This window comes from Tenrec ecaudatus, chromosome 15 (genome assembly GCF_050624435.1).
Source record: "Tenrec ecaudatus isolate mTenEca1 chromosome 15, mTenEca1.hap1, whole genome shotgun sequence".
NCBI classification, from domain to species: domain Eukaryota; kingdom Metazoa; phylum Chordata; class Mammalia; order Afrosoricida; family Tenrecidae; genus Tenrec; species Tenrec ecaudatus.
The window spans coordinates 84,938,853-84,955,114 of NC_134544.1; positions in this window are offsets into that span (position 1 = coordinate 84,938,853).

The window sequence follows — 16,262 nt, forward strand, 5'->3', positions numbered from 1 at the left end:
ACCCAACTCCTTGGGCAGCCCCTGGAAAAGCCAGGGCGTCTTCCATGATCAGGCCCACGTGGTGCACAGAAACAGCCAGCCCTCCTTCTCTCCCTGCCATGCGCAGGGACTCCTTGGCCTGCAGAGCTGACAGTGGGAGCAGGAGCCAGGGCTTTGTGAGCACACTCGTAGCCTGATCTATTTCCAGGGTTGCTCCAGCCAAAAGCAAGGCACACAGCCAAAGCCCAGTAACCACATTTACTTCTCTCTGATAACAATAAAAAGTGTTCCTTAAAACAGGCCATTAAATTTAAATGTATCTATCCCTTTAGTCTTTGCTTCTTGACGGCCTATTCCAACTCCTTTACATCCCAGGTACAAAATGGACACAGTGCTTTGAGACAGAGGTTGTAAACAACAAAGCCCACAGGGGACAGACCAGTAACATAAATAGCGACACGCGCTCAGAGGCGGCCATGACAAGTGCAAGGGCTGTGGCATGTGGATTCGTTCATAACTGCTCAGCTCCAGTCTAGCATTGTCACAGCTCATGTCTACTCTCCAACGACTTTACATTGAAAATCAAGACTGGTCTGGATTATCTTTTATTTTATTGTTGAGATCAAATAAATGTGCCTGGTCCAAATATTTGGATCAAATAAAGCATGTCAGTTGACACTAGATTTTTATCTAGCTGACCACCAACCTGTGACATTTGTTTTTAAAGAACAGTGTCAAACGTAGAATAACTTCATTTGTTCATCCTTTGCATTGCCCCTAAATATTATTTTATACTTACTAAGCATGTTCATTTACATAACATTATTCAATGTAATGCATGGACATCCTTCTTAATTTTCAGTACACTCTTATTCTATACTGATCACATTGCTGATGTCAGGTCATCTTGGCTCAAAGCAGAGAATACCAGAAAGATACTTACATGTGTTTCATTGACTATAAAAAGGCATTTGACTCTGTGGATTGTAATAAGCTGCTGAAAACCTTGAAAAGAATGGGCATTCTAAAACACTTCATTGTGCTCATGTGGAACTTGTACGTGGATCAAGCGGCAGTGTGCAAAGAGGTCAAGGGGATATTGCATGGTGTAAAATCAGGAAAGTTGTTCAGCAGGGTTGCCTCTTCTCACCATACTTGTTCAATCTACATTCCGAGCAAATATCAGGAGAGCTGAACTATATGAAGAAGAGTGCAGCATCAGAATTGGGAGAAGGCTTATTAAGAACCTGTATAAGCAGATGACACAAGTTTACTTGCTGAAAGTGAGTAGGAACTGAAGTACTTGCTGATGAAGATCAAGGATAGTAGCCTTCAGTATGGATTACAACTCAGTGTAAAGAAGGCCAAAATCCTCACCACTGTACCAATAGGTAACATCTTGATAAATGGAGTAAAGGTTGAAATTGTCAAGGATTTTGTCTTACTTGAAACAACAATAAATGCTCATGGAAGCAGCACCAAGAGATAAAATTGATGTATTACAGTAGTTAAATCAGCTGCACAAAACCTCATTAGAGTATTGAAGAGCAAAGATGTTTCTTTAAGGACTAAGGTGCCTGACCCAAGCCATGGTACCCTCCATTGCATCACATACATGTGAAAGTTGGACATTGAAAAAGGAAGGACTAAGAAGAATAGATGAACTTTAACTGTGGTGCTGCAAAAGAATATTGAAAGTACTATGGACAAAAAAGGGAGAACCGGGCCTGTCTTAGAAATAAGGCAAGAGTGCTCATTAGAAGCAAGGATAGCATGACTTCATCTTACATATTTGGGACATATTGTCAGGAGAGACCAGACTCTAGAGAAGGACATCATGTTGAGTGAAGTGGAGGGATGGCAAAAAAGAGCAAGGTCCTCAAGGAGAGGGATTGTCACAGTAGTTGTCTCAATGCACTCAGGCATTAAGGATCAATTGTGAGGACAGCACAGGACCATGCAGCATTTGAGTCTGTTTTAAATAGGGTCACTATGAGTAGGAGCCAATTCAATGGCACCTACCAAAAATAACAACACTATCACCCTCACTAGACTACTTGTCTGTCAGTTGGTTTCACTGAGCTGTAAATTAACCAAAAAGTGTCCCTACGTGTAATGTGCACAGAAATCCAATCTCTAGACATAGCTTTTTTTTTTAAGAAAGAAAGAAAATTAATTTGTTGAGAAGCCCTGAGCAAGGATCCAAGAAGATTCCTGGGTTTTCAAATATCTAGAGATTTTCAGAAGTACAGGGAAATAGAGAGGTAATTTATACATACTCACAAAAGATGGTGAGGTAAGACTAGGGATTGGTGAATTTATGTGCGCTTCCATTTGTAAAAGTGCTACGTAACTTTTAACTTACTGTGCAGGCATTCAGGAAGCACTGGGGTTTGGGCTCCAGGAAATCAGGAAGTTTACCTGAAGGGTTTAATAAATCTGACATTAATCCAAGTTGCAATCAAGATGTGTTGATAATTATTGATTATTGGGATGTAAAAGTGGCAAACAGAGATGAAGGATAACTCAAAACTCACTTCTATCTAGTCAATGCCAACTCACAGTGACCCTTAGGATAGGGTAGAACTCTCCTTGTGGGTTTCTGAGACTGTAACTCTTTCTACAAGAAGAGAAAGGCCTAAAGCTGCTGTTTGGCACAACTAGTGGTTTTGAACTCCTAACCTTGTGGACTGCACCGCAACACATAACCACTACACCACCAAGTCTGGTTTAAAAATAAGTCCTTGATGATATAAATTATGCCAGAGAGCACATAATAAAACTTTATAAGATCAATCACTTATTCACTGCAATTACTTTTTTTTTCAACAACATAAATGACAGCTATGCATGCAGGTCCTGCCAGATGGAATAAACAAGAATCAAGTAGACTACATCTGTGGAAAGAGACGGTGGAAGGGCTCAATATCATCTGTCTGAATAAAATCAGGGGCCAACTACATCAAACTTATTCTTGAAATAGTCTAAATTTAGGTTTGAACTTCCATATGATCAATTCATGGAAGTTTACACTGAACTTAAACAAAATCAAAACAAGTCCAAGGAAGCCAAATTACAGTCTTGAATCCATTCTATCTAAATTAAAGACTATTTCAAGAATGAATTCAAGACATTGGATACTAATGACAGAAGACCACACAACTTGTGAGATGGCATCAAGGACATCATACATACAGAACTTGAAAGGTCATTAAAAAGAAAGAAAAGACCAAAGCAGATGTCAGAAGAAGCTCTGACACTTGCTTTAGAACAAAAAAAAACTAAAGCGGTAGAGAAACAATGATGTAAAAGAACTGAACAACCACATTGCCAGTCCCACTATGAGATATGACATCCCTCACTGACCCATGGCCCTGCAGGGGACAGCATCGGAGACACAGTGTGGGAATTGTGGCCAAACTGATCCGACACATCGAGGCAAAGCACTGGGGGAGTGCAGTGGAACAGCAAGGGAATGGAGCAGCAAGGTCCCCAGGGAATGCTTTAAGTGGACTTTGCGGCAGGGCGTGGTGCTACAACAGACTGGACTGGAAAAGACTCCTAAAGGCCAACAAATGATCTTTGAAATAACTGCAAGCGTTTCTTTCTTGCTGTGTTTCTTTTGTTCTTTGTCAGTAGTTTGTTGTTGTTGTTTTGTTGTATACTGTTTCTTGGTTTTGATATGTCTTGTTTTTGTGCATGTTATTATCTCCACAGGTCTGCTCAATAAGATGGAGTGGATTAACTATCTGGAGAAAGAACAACGGGAGCGACAGTTCCAGAGTGACATGGGATAGGGGGAGGTGGGGGGTAAGGAAGTGGTGTTAACAAACCCAGGGACAAGGGAACAACAAGGGATCCAAATTCGTAGTCAGGTGGATGTGGCAGGCCTGATAGGGAATGATCAAGAGTAAGGTAACGAAAAGGTATAGCTGAAACCCAGGTGGGGACGGAGCATGATAGTGAGACAGAAGGAAAGTCATGGGAAAGAGAGGAAAGAGCTAGGAGGCAAAGGGCATTTATAGAGGTCTAGACAAAGATGTACATATGCAAATATATATATGGATGGGAAAATAGATCTATGTGCCTATATTTATAGGTTTAGTATTAAGGTGGCGGAAGGACCTTGGGCCTCTACTCAAGCACTCCCTCAATGCATGAATGCTTTCTTCTATTAAATTGGCATTCTATGAGGCTCACCCTCCCGACACAACCGCTGAAGCCAAAGCAGGTAAAAAAGCAACTGTGGAGAAGAAAGCTGATGGTGCCCGGCTATCAAAAGAGATAGCGTCTGGGGTCTTAAAGCCTTGAAGATTAACAAGCGGCCATCTACCTCAGAAGCAACAAAGCCCACATGGAAGAACACACCATCCTTTGTGATCACTTGGTTCCAAATGGATCAGTTAACAGGCATCAAAAAACAAAAAATCATATCATTGGTTGCACACCTTCATGATACGATCGCCAAGGACAGAACGGTTCATAAGCAAATGTGGTGAAGAAAGCTGATGGTGCCCGGCTAACAAAAGAGATAGTGTCTGGGGTCTTAAAGGCTTGAAGGTGAACAAGCGGCCGTCTAGCTCAGAAGCAACAAAGCCCATATGGAAGAAGCACACCAGCCTGTGTGATCATGAGGTGTCGAAGGGATCAGGTATAAGGAATCATCCACACACAAAAAAATCTTACCATAGCGAATGAAGGGGGAAGTGCAGAGTGGAGACCCAAAGCCCATTTGTTGGCCACTGGAGATCCCCTCTCAGAGGGGTCTAGGGGAAGAGATGAGTCAGTCAGGGTTTGATGTAACACCAATGAAGAATACAGCTTTCCTCCAGTTCCTAAATGCTTCCTCCCCACAAACAACAATGACCCGAATTCTGCCTTGCAACTCTGGTTAGAGCAGAGGATGTACACTGGTGCAGATAGGACCTGGAGGCACAGGGAATCCAAGGCGGATGATACATTCAGGACCAGGGGTGTGAGGGGTGTTACTGGAAGGGTAGAGGGTGAGTGGGTTAGAAAGAGGGAACTGATTACAAGGATCTACAAGTGACCTCCTCCCTGGGGGACAGACAACAGAAAAGGGTGTGAAGGGAGACGCCAGACAGGGAAAGGTATGACAAAATAATATTTATAAATTATCAAGGCCTCATGAGGGAGAGGGTAGCGGGGAGGGAGAGGAAAAAAGAGGGCTTGATGCAAAGGACTTAAGTGGAGAGTAAATGCTTTGAAAATGAGGAGGGCAAAGAATGTACAGATGTGTTTTATACAATTGATGTCTGTATGGATGTGAGAAGAATTGTATGAGTCCCTAATAATTTTTTTTAAAAAGAAAAATTATTACGGAGACACACTGGTTGAAGAACAACAATCCGCTACACTGCTTAACAAGTTTACAAGAAGCAGAAAGAACAATCCATGAATTAAATATGACAATTGGAAATTTCTGGGTCTGATCCTATTCTAGGAATTGGTGGTTCAACACCTGCAGAAATGGCATTGGACCTGTGGCCGACACTTGGACCTTGGGTCTCCACTCTGCACTTCCCCCTTCATTCAATATGATATATACACACACACACACACACACACACACATATATACATATAAATATATATATATCCTTTTTTTTTTGCATGCTACCTTACACCTGGTCCCTTTGGCACCTCGTGATCGCACTGGCTGGTGTGCTTCTTCCATGTGAGCTTTGTTGCTTTTGAGCTAGATGGCCGCTTGTTCACCTTCAAGCCTTTAAGACCCCAGACACTATCTCTTTTGATAGCCGGGCACCATCAGCTTTCTTCACCACATTTGCTTATGCACCCTTTTGTCTTCAGTGATCCTATCATGGAGCTGTGCAGCCAATTATATGATTTTTAGTTCTTTGATGCCTGATAACTGATCCCTTCGGGACCACTCGATCACACCGGCTGGTGTGTACTTCCATGTGGGCTTTGTTGCTTCTGAGCTAGATGGCCGCCTGTTTATCTTCAAGCCTTTAAGACCCCAGTCACTATCTCTTTTGATAGACGGGCACCATCAGCTTTCTTCACCACATTTACTTTTTCACCCACTTTGGCTTCAGCAGTTGTGTCGGGAGAGTGAGCATCACAGAGTTCCAATTTAATAAAAGAAAGTATTCATGCATTGAGGGAGTGTTTGAGTAGAGGCCCAAGGTCCTTCCGCCACCTTAATACTTAACCTATAAAGATAGGCACATAGATCTATTTCCCCATCCTCCTATATATATTTGCATGTACGTGTCTTTGTCTAGACCTCCATGAATGCCCTTTGACTCCTAGCTCTGTCCTCCATCTCCCTTGACTTTCCTCCTGCCCTACTACCATGCTCCATCACCACCTGGGCTACAGCTATGCAACCTTACCCTTGATCATTCCTCATCAGGCCTGCCACTCCCCCCTCTCTATCATTTTGGGTCCCATGTTGTTCCCTTGTCCCTGTGTTTGTTATCACCACTTCCTTACCCCCCTAGCCCCCCGCCCCAAATCCCCCGGAACTGTCAGTCCCGTTGTTTTTCCTCCAGATAGTTCATCCAGCCTGTCCTACTCAGACAGACCTGTGGAGACACTAACATGCACGAAAACAAGACAGAGGAAAACAAAGCAACAGTATACAACCAGACAACAAAACAACAAAAACAAACCACTGACAAAGAACAAAACAGAGATGGGTCAGTCAGGGTGTGAGGTAGTACCGATGAAGAACACAGCTTTCCCCCAGGTCCTGGATGCTTCCTCCCCCCAACTACCATGATCCGAATTCTACGTTACAGGGCTGGATGGGGCAGAGGTTGTACACTGGTGCATATGGGGACTGGAGGCACAGGGAATCCAGGGTGGATGATACCTTCAGAACCAAGGGTGTGAGAGGCAATGCTGGGAGAGTGGAGGGTGAGTGGGTTGGAAAGGGGGAACTGATTACAAGGATCCACATGTGACATTCTCCCTGGGAGATGGATGGCAGAGAAGGGGGGAAGGGAGACTCCGGATAGGGCAAGATATGACAAAATTACAATGTATAAATTACCAAGGGCACATGAGGGAGTGGGGAGCGGGGAGGGAGAGTAAAAAAAAGAGGACCTGATGCAAAGGGCTTAAGTGGAGAGCAAATGCTTTGAGAATGATTGGGGCAGGGAATGTGCGGATGTGTTTATACAAATGATGTACGTATATGTATGGATTGTGATAAGAGTTGTATGTGCCCCTAATAAAATGTTTTCTTTAAAAAAGAAAGAAATGGCATTGGACCATGAATAAATTACTTGCAACTCAATTTTTGGGAACCTTCATATTAGAATACTGATATTCGTTGAGTATGGAATTTTTTCAATTCAAAAATAAAGAAGAATTTGGGTATAAAAGTACAGACATAAATAGACAGCCAGGGGGTTAACTGCTCCCCTTTTCAGTGTTGTTCTCCCAGGGGAGGATAGCCACCGGCAGGCGAGACTGGGTGGGAAATTCAATGGGGCACGTTTTAAATAGTCATACAAACAAAGATTGGTACAGTGTAATCTTTCAGGATTATATTGTATCCAAGCAAAATACCACAGATTTATCCATGGACCACTCTCCAGTGCTTGCTTGCCCTTTTAAGTCATTGAGAAAATCTTCTGACTAGAAATTATAGTCCATGGTTTCAAAAGAGTGTCATTTCAACCCAAAAGGGGTTTTAGACCAGAGAAGTACAGTGACCTTGACTCAGCATTATGCACATAATTGCGGGATAGTGGTTGCTCAGGAAATTCACAATCCGAAAACGACACTACTCAGAGAAAGGATGACAGTTAGGAAGATTCTACACCTGCTCTGTGATGGGCAAATGAGATACTCTATTGTCTTCAGGTATGGATGAGCCAGCTCCACTAAGATTCCCATTTTCTGGAGCACCTGTTATGTATGTAGACGTTGAACAGAAGAAAGCTTTGGCATACTTACAATTATTTTTGACCGATGAGGTCATCGAAAAAAAAGATTACGGGGAGGAACCGCGGTCAAAGAGCAACAATCCGCTCCTCAGTTTTATACGATTTCTAGAAGCAGGGAGAGGGATCCAGTGAACAAAATAACCTTTAGAAATTTCTGGGCGTGATCATTACTTCAGGGAGTGGAGGGTGCAACGCCTGCAGAAATGGTATTAGACCAGGAATAAATAACTTGCCATTCGGTTTTGGGAAGCCGTCATGTTAGAATACCGATATTAGTTAATTATGATTTTTTTGACTTCACAAATAATGAAGTATTTGGGTACAAAATTACTGATATTGTACAGCCAGGAAGGTTAACTGCTCCCCTTTCCACTGTTGTTCTCTCAGTGGAGCATAGCCACAGGGAGGCAGAAATGGGAAAGAAATTGAAAACGGAAAATTTTAAAGAAATATAAACACACATAGAGTGGTAGTGTGTAACCCTTGATGATCACGTTGTATCCAAGCAAACACCTCAGATTTGTCCCTACAGCAGTCTCCAGTGCCTGCCTGACAAGGTAATGTCATTGGGAAAATTTTCTCACTTGAAATTTTAGTTCATGGCACCAAAAATGTCATTTTAAACCAAATGGTGTTTTACACCGGGGAAATAACAGCGAGACTGACTCAGCATTATGCACAGAATTGAGCCTTATTGCTTCCTCAGGAAATTCATAATCCAACACTGACACTGCTCAGATAATGGATAACAGTGAGCAAGTTTCTAAACCTGAGCTCTGATGGGCAAACGTGGTGGTCTAATATCTTCAGGTATGGATGAGCCAGCATGTTTAGGGAACCTGTATTCTAGCTTACACCACTTCTCCCTCAGTGTTGTCCTGCGGTGGCTTGCATGTTACTGTGATGCCATAAGCAGTGCCACCCAGTATTTCAAATAGAAGCAGGATCACCCATGGTAGAGAGGTCTTAGTGGAATCTCCAGAAATAAGGGTGGGGAGGAAGACCTGGTGATCTACTTCTGGAACATGAACCCTTTGGGTTTAATGACAAGGAAATAATACTGACGAAGTACTAAATCCTCAAAGTAAAGTCAACATTAATGACGTGGATGGAGGAAAACACTGAAAATGAGAAAAAATAGCTGCACACATATTATCAAAATGTGAAGATGGTATATATGAAGTGCTATCAAGAAAAATCTGCAAGTTGTCAAAATAAAATGGAATGTTTAAAAATCAATTGTTTATGAATTATTAAACTTAGTGTGGTATTGTCTATTTATTCTTAGATAATCAAGTAGTTTATAAGGCTGAGATTGACAAATGAAAGAAGCTTGGCATCGTATTCATCATCACACAGTACATGGCAAGATATTCCCTGAAGAATAATTCTGTCAGTGGAAGGTTAATATGCATATGCCTGTAAGTAAGACCACTTACAAGTGATATTTAGATTTGTACACCAACTGTTTAAGCAAATGTAAACCATGGGATCCAGCCCCACAATCAATTGGGCCCTTAGGAATAGTGGGTATAATTAAGGAAGATAAAGCAGACAGCAAAACCGAGTAGAGTGGCCTCATCTCCAATTCCGGAATAAGATAGCAAGGTCATTTAACAGTGAATTTATATAGAAGCGAGTCATGCAAGACTCCAGAAGGCACAGTCACAAACAGAATGGACAAATGTGAATGTTGAAATATCCTGAATTCTTTTTAAACACTCCATGATAAGTTTTAGGCTGTGGGAAAATGAGGACCATGAAGAGAGGATACAGACTAATTATTTTTTCTCAAAATTAAAGAAGATTGCAAGGCCAAGTATTTGGATGGAGAGAGGAATTCACATTTTTAAGTTGAAGAAGAGTCCCAGTCACATTCTACTAATTAAAAATTATCCTCATGATATCCTCTCATTATAGTGTTACCTTAATGATACCTCATACAAGCACATGGCTTATTCCTATCTGCCAGCAGTTTTAACTACAAGAGCAGACATGTCATTGTTCTCTCCACTCAGGAGACAGTTACTTCAATTCACCTGCCCTCGGCACTGGTCTTAAGTTGCTCACCCAATTATTTCAAGAACCCCCAGGGTAAAAGTTGTGCCTACGTTGTTAGGTTGGTAGGTGTGTGTGTGTGTGTGTGTGTGTGTGTGTGTGTGTGTTGGGGGTGGGGGTTATTGCTATCCATAAATAGGTGAAAGAATATAAAGCCTTTTTATTTCTGCCCTTCAATTATACAACCGTCCCATAGGACTGATCCAGAGGGCATTTGGGAGACGAAGTGATAAAGGGAAGCTGATTGCTTTTAAAGCTAGGCATCTCTTAGCTGAGTAGCAAGAAGTCAGGCGCCTGTAGGAGCTGTATACTAACATCTTAGTATAGGGCAGCTGTGGAGAAAACTCCATCTGGAGATTGTGCATTTCAGCTCTAGCTTTATCCTTGGAGCTTGAGGAGGTTTTCTTTTAACACTAGTACGCTCTTCCAAGCCCTGTGATCAGGAGCATAGAGATAAGGCTGCTTTCATCCAGGTTCTGTTTTCCAAAATAAAGAAATTGAGGACGGGGAAGGGAGGGGATAAAGGGGAGGTGATATCAAGGAAGTCAAGAAGAAAATGTTTTGAAACTGTGGTAGCAATTGTACAGTACTGCTCCATGTGATTGAATTATGAAATGTTATGATATTTGTAAGAGCTCAAAAAAATGATTAAACAGGAAAAAAGAAGATGGCCGACCGGAGCACCCACATATTCCGAGAGCTCCTCCGAGTTTGGTGTCCAGGTAGCTTAATGGTAGGAATCTGGTGAGTGAAATATCCCCCCAGGGACAGCACCCCAGCCCCACCCCATGCATTTCTCCGAAGCAGGGGTCTCGGTGAAACAGGACTCTTGGGACATCTCCGGTCACAAGGCTGCAGCCATCACACTGGCCACTAGCCTAAGCTCCATCCCCAGACCGGACCCCAGCCCAGAGTCACTTGCCTGCCCTGCCTGGACAAGCGCAGCAAGTCGCGTGATCCCCTACACCAGCTGCCCACTCGCAGGACCCCACTAGGAGAGAAGCTTTCCTCTCCTTCATGGCAGCCATCTTCCTTCGGGCCCGCGTCCCTCCCTCCATTGATCCAAGCTCCGCGTAACAAACCTGTGGGTTGTCTGGCGACCCCCACGGGGGATCATCCACCCACACTGCTGCCGCGGACCTCTCCACTGGCCCTCCGTGTGCCCGGCCTCCCACCCCCGGGAGCCTAGCCCCCGCTACACTCCCAGCCGGGATCCTGCGCTGAGCACTTCCCGCTGGCACGAGCCATAGACCAACCCACACCTACCCACGACCCTGTATTTCCACAGAGTACCGCGGCCCGGGCCACTGAGTCTGCCCAACGAGGGCCCCTCCCAGCGCCTGGTGCTGGAGTGGGTGCCACTGCCAAGAGAGCATGAGTGACAGAGCTCTGCACTCCAGTGGACTGGCATAGCACACACTCTCCCCCCCTCCCCCCGTGAGCTGCAGGGATCCAGCGGCCGCGGCTCTGAGCTATGAGCCTGGGCGGAGGAAGGGCGCCATTTCTTTCTGCAGTTTCGCGCCAAGCCGCCGCTGTCCATGTGGCTCAGCTGAGAAGTCGGCCCGCACAGCTCACAGCCCAGGCAGATTAAACAATAAACATTCTGCCTGCTGGGGAACCTGGGACTCGGCTTTGCATTAACTGCAGAGCTGTCTGTGTGCTCCAGCTGGCTCACACCACATAGGGGCCCAGTGGGGTCCCCGGTGCCAGCTTCTAAGCCTGCTGGAGCCCTCCCCAGCCACCACAGGAGGCAAACACTGTGCCCTGTGCCTCCTCTCAGTACCCTTAGCTGCCCAAGCACTTTCCAGCTAGTGCAGGACCGCCAGTGGGGAGCGGTTCCCACCTGTGTAGCCTCTGACCACAGGCTCAACTCTATAGGCCTGCAGGGACCTGGGAGGGCTTGCTGAGCTGACGAGCACTCCCACCACCTCCCCACCACCACCACATAGCCCCGCTCCGGAGCCCAGATCAGCACCACATCTTGGGACAATGCGAAATCAAGCACCTGCGCATTCTATTAGGCATCACCAGCGCTTAGAGGGAAAAAGAGGAAATTTTTACATATACACATCTACATATCTTCCATCTAGCATTGTTTTTTATCTTTCCTTTGTTTTACTTTCTGTGCTGTATTCTCTCTCTCCTTCCTTCCTACTTTTTTCATTATTGCTAGTACTTCTCTTCTGTCCCTTTTCTATAGATTCTCCTTTTCTCTCTTTTTCCTTCTCCTTTCACCTCTATTATTATCAGAGCTTGTCCCTCCTCTTTTATAGATTATTCTTCTTCCCCTCACTCCAATTTTTTCTTCCTCTGTCCAATATTTTGTTAAAAACTATTTTTAAATCGTTAACCTTTTAAATCCTTTTTTATTACTATCCCCCCTCCCCCCAAAAAAGAGGGAGCTGCTAAGGGTACCCTGTCAAACGAGGTCAAAGCAGCGTGAGAGCACTCACTGAGGTTCCAGACCCCACTCCAGCTGCTGAAACATCTCACCACTGCGGGTCACCAAGCCGTCGGAGAACTCGACCTACACAACAGCCTGACTCATCCTTAGAGTAGGTCATAGGCAATTGCCTGAAAGAATCCTTAACAATAACATAGATAAGGTTACCCCGGTCTCCCAGAAGCATGGGGCCTATGAAAGGATCAAGGAAAAATCACAGACCACATCACACCGAACAAAAAAACCCAAAAAACAGAGAAACGAAAACAGTAACAGACCTAACATTGCTAATAGAAGAAACAGATATAGATCAGCCACAAAAGGAAATCTTCAGAACTCTGCTTGCAGTAATAAAGGAGCTAAGAGAAGCTACCCAGAATAAGGATGCAATGATAGAGGGGGTGAAATGCACAATAGAGGGGATGAATTCTACCCATGAAAGGGAACTGCAGAAACTAACAGAGGAGGTATCAGAAGCCACACAAAAGGTCACAGAAGCTACGTTTAGGCTTGAGGAGGCAGAGGATCATATCAGTGAACTCGAGGACACTCAAACAGAATGAAGCAAGCGAGAAAAACAATCAGATAGGAAAATTAAAGAAACAGAAAACAGCCTGAGATCAATGACAGATGCTATGAAGAGGAATAATATTCGAATAATCAGTTTACTGGAACACAATACAACACACAAGTTGACAGCCAAGATAGCAAAGGAATTTCTGGAAGAAAATTTTTCCAACCTAACAAGAGAGATACAGCCACTCATACAGGAAGCAGAAAGGACGCCGGCTAAGCTAAATCCCAAGAAGAACACGCCAAGACATATAATAGTAAAATATCCACCGTAGAGGAAAAAGAGAAAATTTTATGAGCAGCAAGAGAAAGGAAGACAGTCACGTACAAAGGAGAACAGATAAGAATATGCTCAGACTTATCAGCAGATACCATGAAGAGGAGGAGAGAATGGAGCAACAACTTCCAAAAGCTGAAAGATAAAAATGCCTCCCCCAGAATCCTGTACACTGCCAAGTTATCCATTAATTTAGAGGGTAAGAGAAGGGTCTTCCAGGACAAGGAAGAACTCAAAATATATGCTGCAAGTCACCCAACCCTGTGGAACATACTGGTTGAAGACCTATGGCCAGAGGATCAAGTTCCACCTAGAACAATCAGGAGACCACCATATAGCCCATCTCCATCTAGAAGCCAACAACATGCCAGCAACAAGTACCAGGACAACAGGGTCTCAGATGGAAAAGAGGACATGATAGAAACGCTCCACTCAAACACAGCACAATGATATGAAGGGAGATACGTAAAGACTCAAAACATAAAACAGAGTATGGAAACTATAAATCCAGAGATAGTAATAATTACTCTGAATAACAATGGACTCAATTCGTACATTAAAAGAAAGAGGCTGGAGGACTGGCTTAGAAAACATAACCCATCAATCTGCTGCCTGCAAGAGACACATCTTAAGCGAGCAGACAAGAATATGCTAAGAATAAAGGGCTGGCAGAAAGTTTACCAATCGAATGGTAACTCCAAGAAGGCAGGAGTGGCTATCTTAATCTCTGACAAAATGGACGTCAAGATCCAAACCATAAAAAAAGACAAAGAGGGACACTACATAATGCTCAAAGGCTCAGTAAACCAGGAAGCACGTTGCATATGGAATATTGACACACCTAATAATAGTGCGGCAAATTTCGTCAAACAATTAAAAAGATGACAGAAGAAATCACGGAATCAACAATAATAGTGGGGGACTTTAACACTCCACTATCACAGAAAGACAGGTCACTGGGAAAGAAGCTCAGCAAAGAGACCAGAGCGCTAAACAATGTACTTAGGCAACAGGGCCTGATAGACATCTATAGAGCTTTTCATCCAAAAGCAAAAGGTTTCACATTCTTCTCCAATCCACATGCATCTTTTTCAAGAATACACCACATGCTGGGACACAAGTCCAGCCTGAATAAATTCAAACACATAGATATTATCCAGACATCTTTCTCAGACCACCATGCCATAAAGCTGGTGATTAATAAGAGGGCATCCAGAAAAGCAAGGGCAACCAATTAGAGAATAAACAAGGATCTCCTGCGACATGAGTGGGTACAGGCCCAGATCAGAGAGGATATTAGGAAGTTTCTAGAAACTAACAAGAATGAGCATACAACGTATCAAAACTTATGGGACACTGCAAAGGCAGTTATTAGATGTAACTTGATATCATTAAATGCATATATGAAAAAAGAAGAAAGGCGTATGACAGATACATTAACACAAAACCTCCAACAACTAGAGCAGAGTCAACAGAACAACCCCTCCAATAGCAAGAGAAAATAAATAATAAAAATCAGGGCAGAGTTAAACCAGTGGGAAGACAAAAGAACAATGCAAAAGATTAACGCAACTAGAAGACTGGTTCTATGAAAGAATCAACAAAATTGACAGCCCTCTGGCAAAGCTTACCAAGGATAGAAAGGAGCAAACATCAATAGGCACGATGAGGGATGAAATGGGGGCAATAACAACAGACCCCAATGAGATAAAAAGTATAATCACAAAGTACTATGAAGGTTTGTATTCTAATGAATTCAGAAACCTCGAAGACATGGATAAATATTTAGAAAAAACAATCTCTTCCTTGATTATCTCAGACAGAGATCAAGAACCTCAACAAACTCATAGCGAAGGAAGAAATAGAGACAGTCATAAAAAACCTACCAAGGAAAACGACCCCAGGGTCAGATGGCTACACAGCAGAATTTTACCAAGCGTTCAGGGAAGAGCTCATACCGATCCTCCACAAAGTATTCCATAACATAGAAGAGAACGGCAAGCTCCCAAACTCATTTTATTAAGCCAGCATTACTTTGATACCCAAACAGGGCAAAGACCCCACAGGTATAGAGAACGTAGGCCAATATCTCTAATGAACATAGATGCAAAAATCCTTAACAAAATACTGGCCAATAGAATACAGTGGTATATAAAACATATCATCCACCACGACCAGGTGGATTCATCCCAGGGATGCAGGGATGGTTTAACATCCGAAAATCCATCAATATCATACACCACATCAAGAAGAAAAAGGATAAAAACCGTATGATAATATCCATAGATGCAGAAACGGCATTTTACAACATCCAACACCCATTCCTATACAAGACACTCAGAAAGATAGGATTGGAAGGTAAGTTCCTCAAGCTCATACAAGCTATTTATGAAAGACCAACGGCCAAGATCATAGTCAATGGAGAAAAGACAAGAACATTCCCACTGAAAAAGGGTATAAGACAAGGATGCTCCTGTCCCCACTTCTATTCATTGTCATTTTGGAGGTTCTGGCTAACAACATAAGACAGCGGAAGGACATCAAAGGGATCCAATTGGGAGAGGAGGAGGTGAAACTATCGCTATTTGCATAGGACATGATTCTATATATTGAAGACCCCAAAAGATCCACATCTGGAGTACTTACAGCAATAGAGGAATACGGAAGAGTAGCAGGATACAAGATCAATAAACAGAAATCGGTAGGTTTTCTATACACATCGGAGAGGGCCATGGAAGGAAGAGGCAATTAAGAGGGAAGTGCCCTTCACAGTAGCTAAAAACAAACTGAAATACCTAGGAATATATTTAACAAAAAATACTAAGGAACTATATAAGCATAATTATATAACCCTATTACAGGAAACCAAAAGCAACCTCCACAAATGGATGACCCTCCCCTGCTCATGGATAGGTAGGCTTAACATAGTAAAGATGACAGTTCTTCCTAAAGCACTTTACAAGTTCAATGCTATACCAATTCAAATA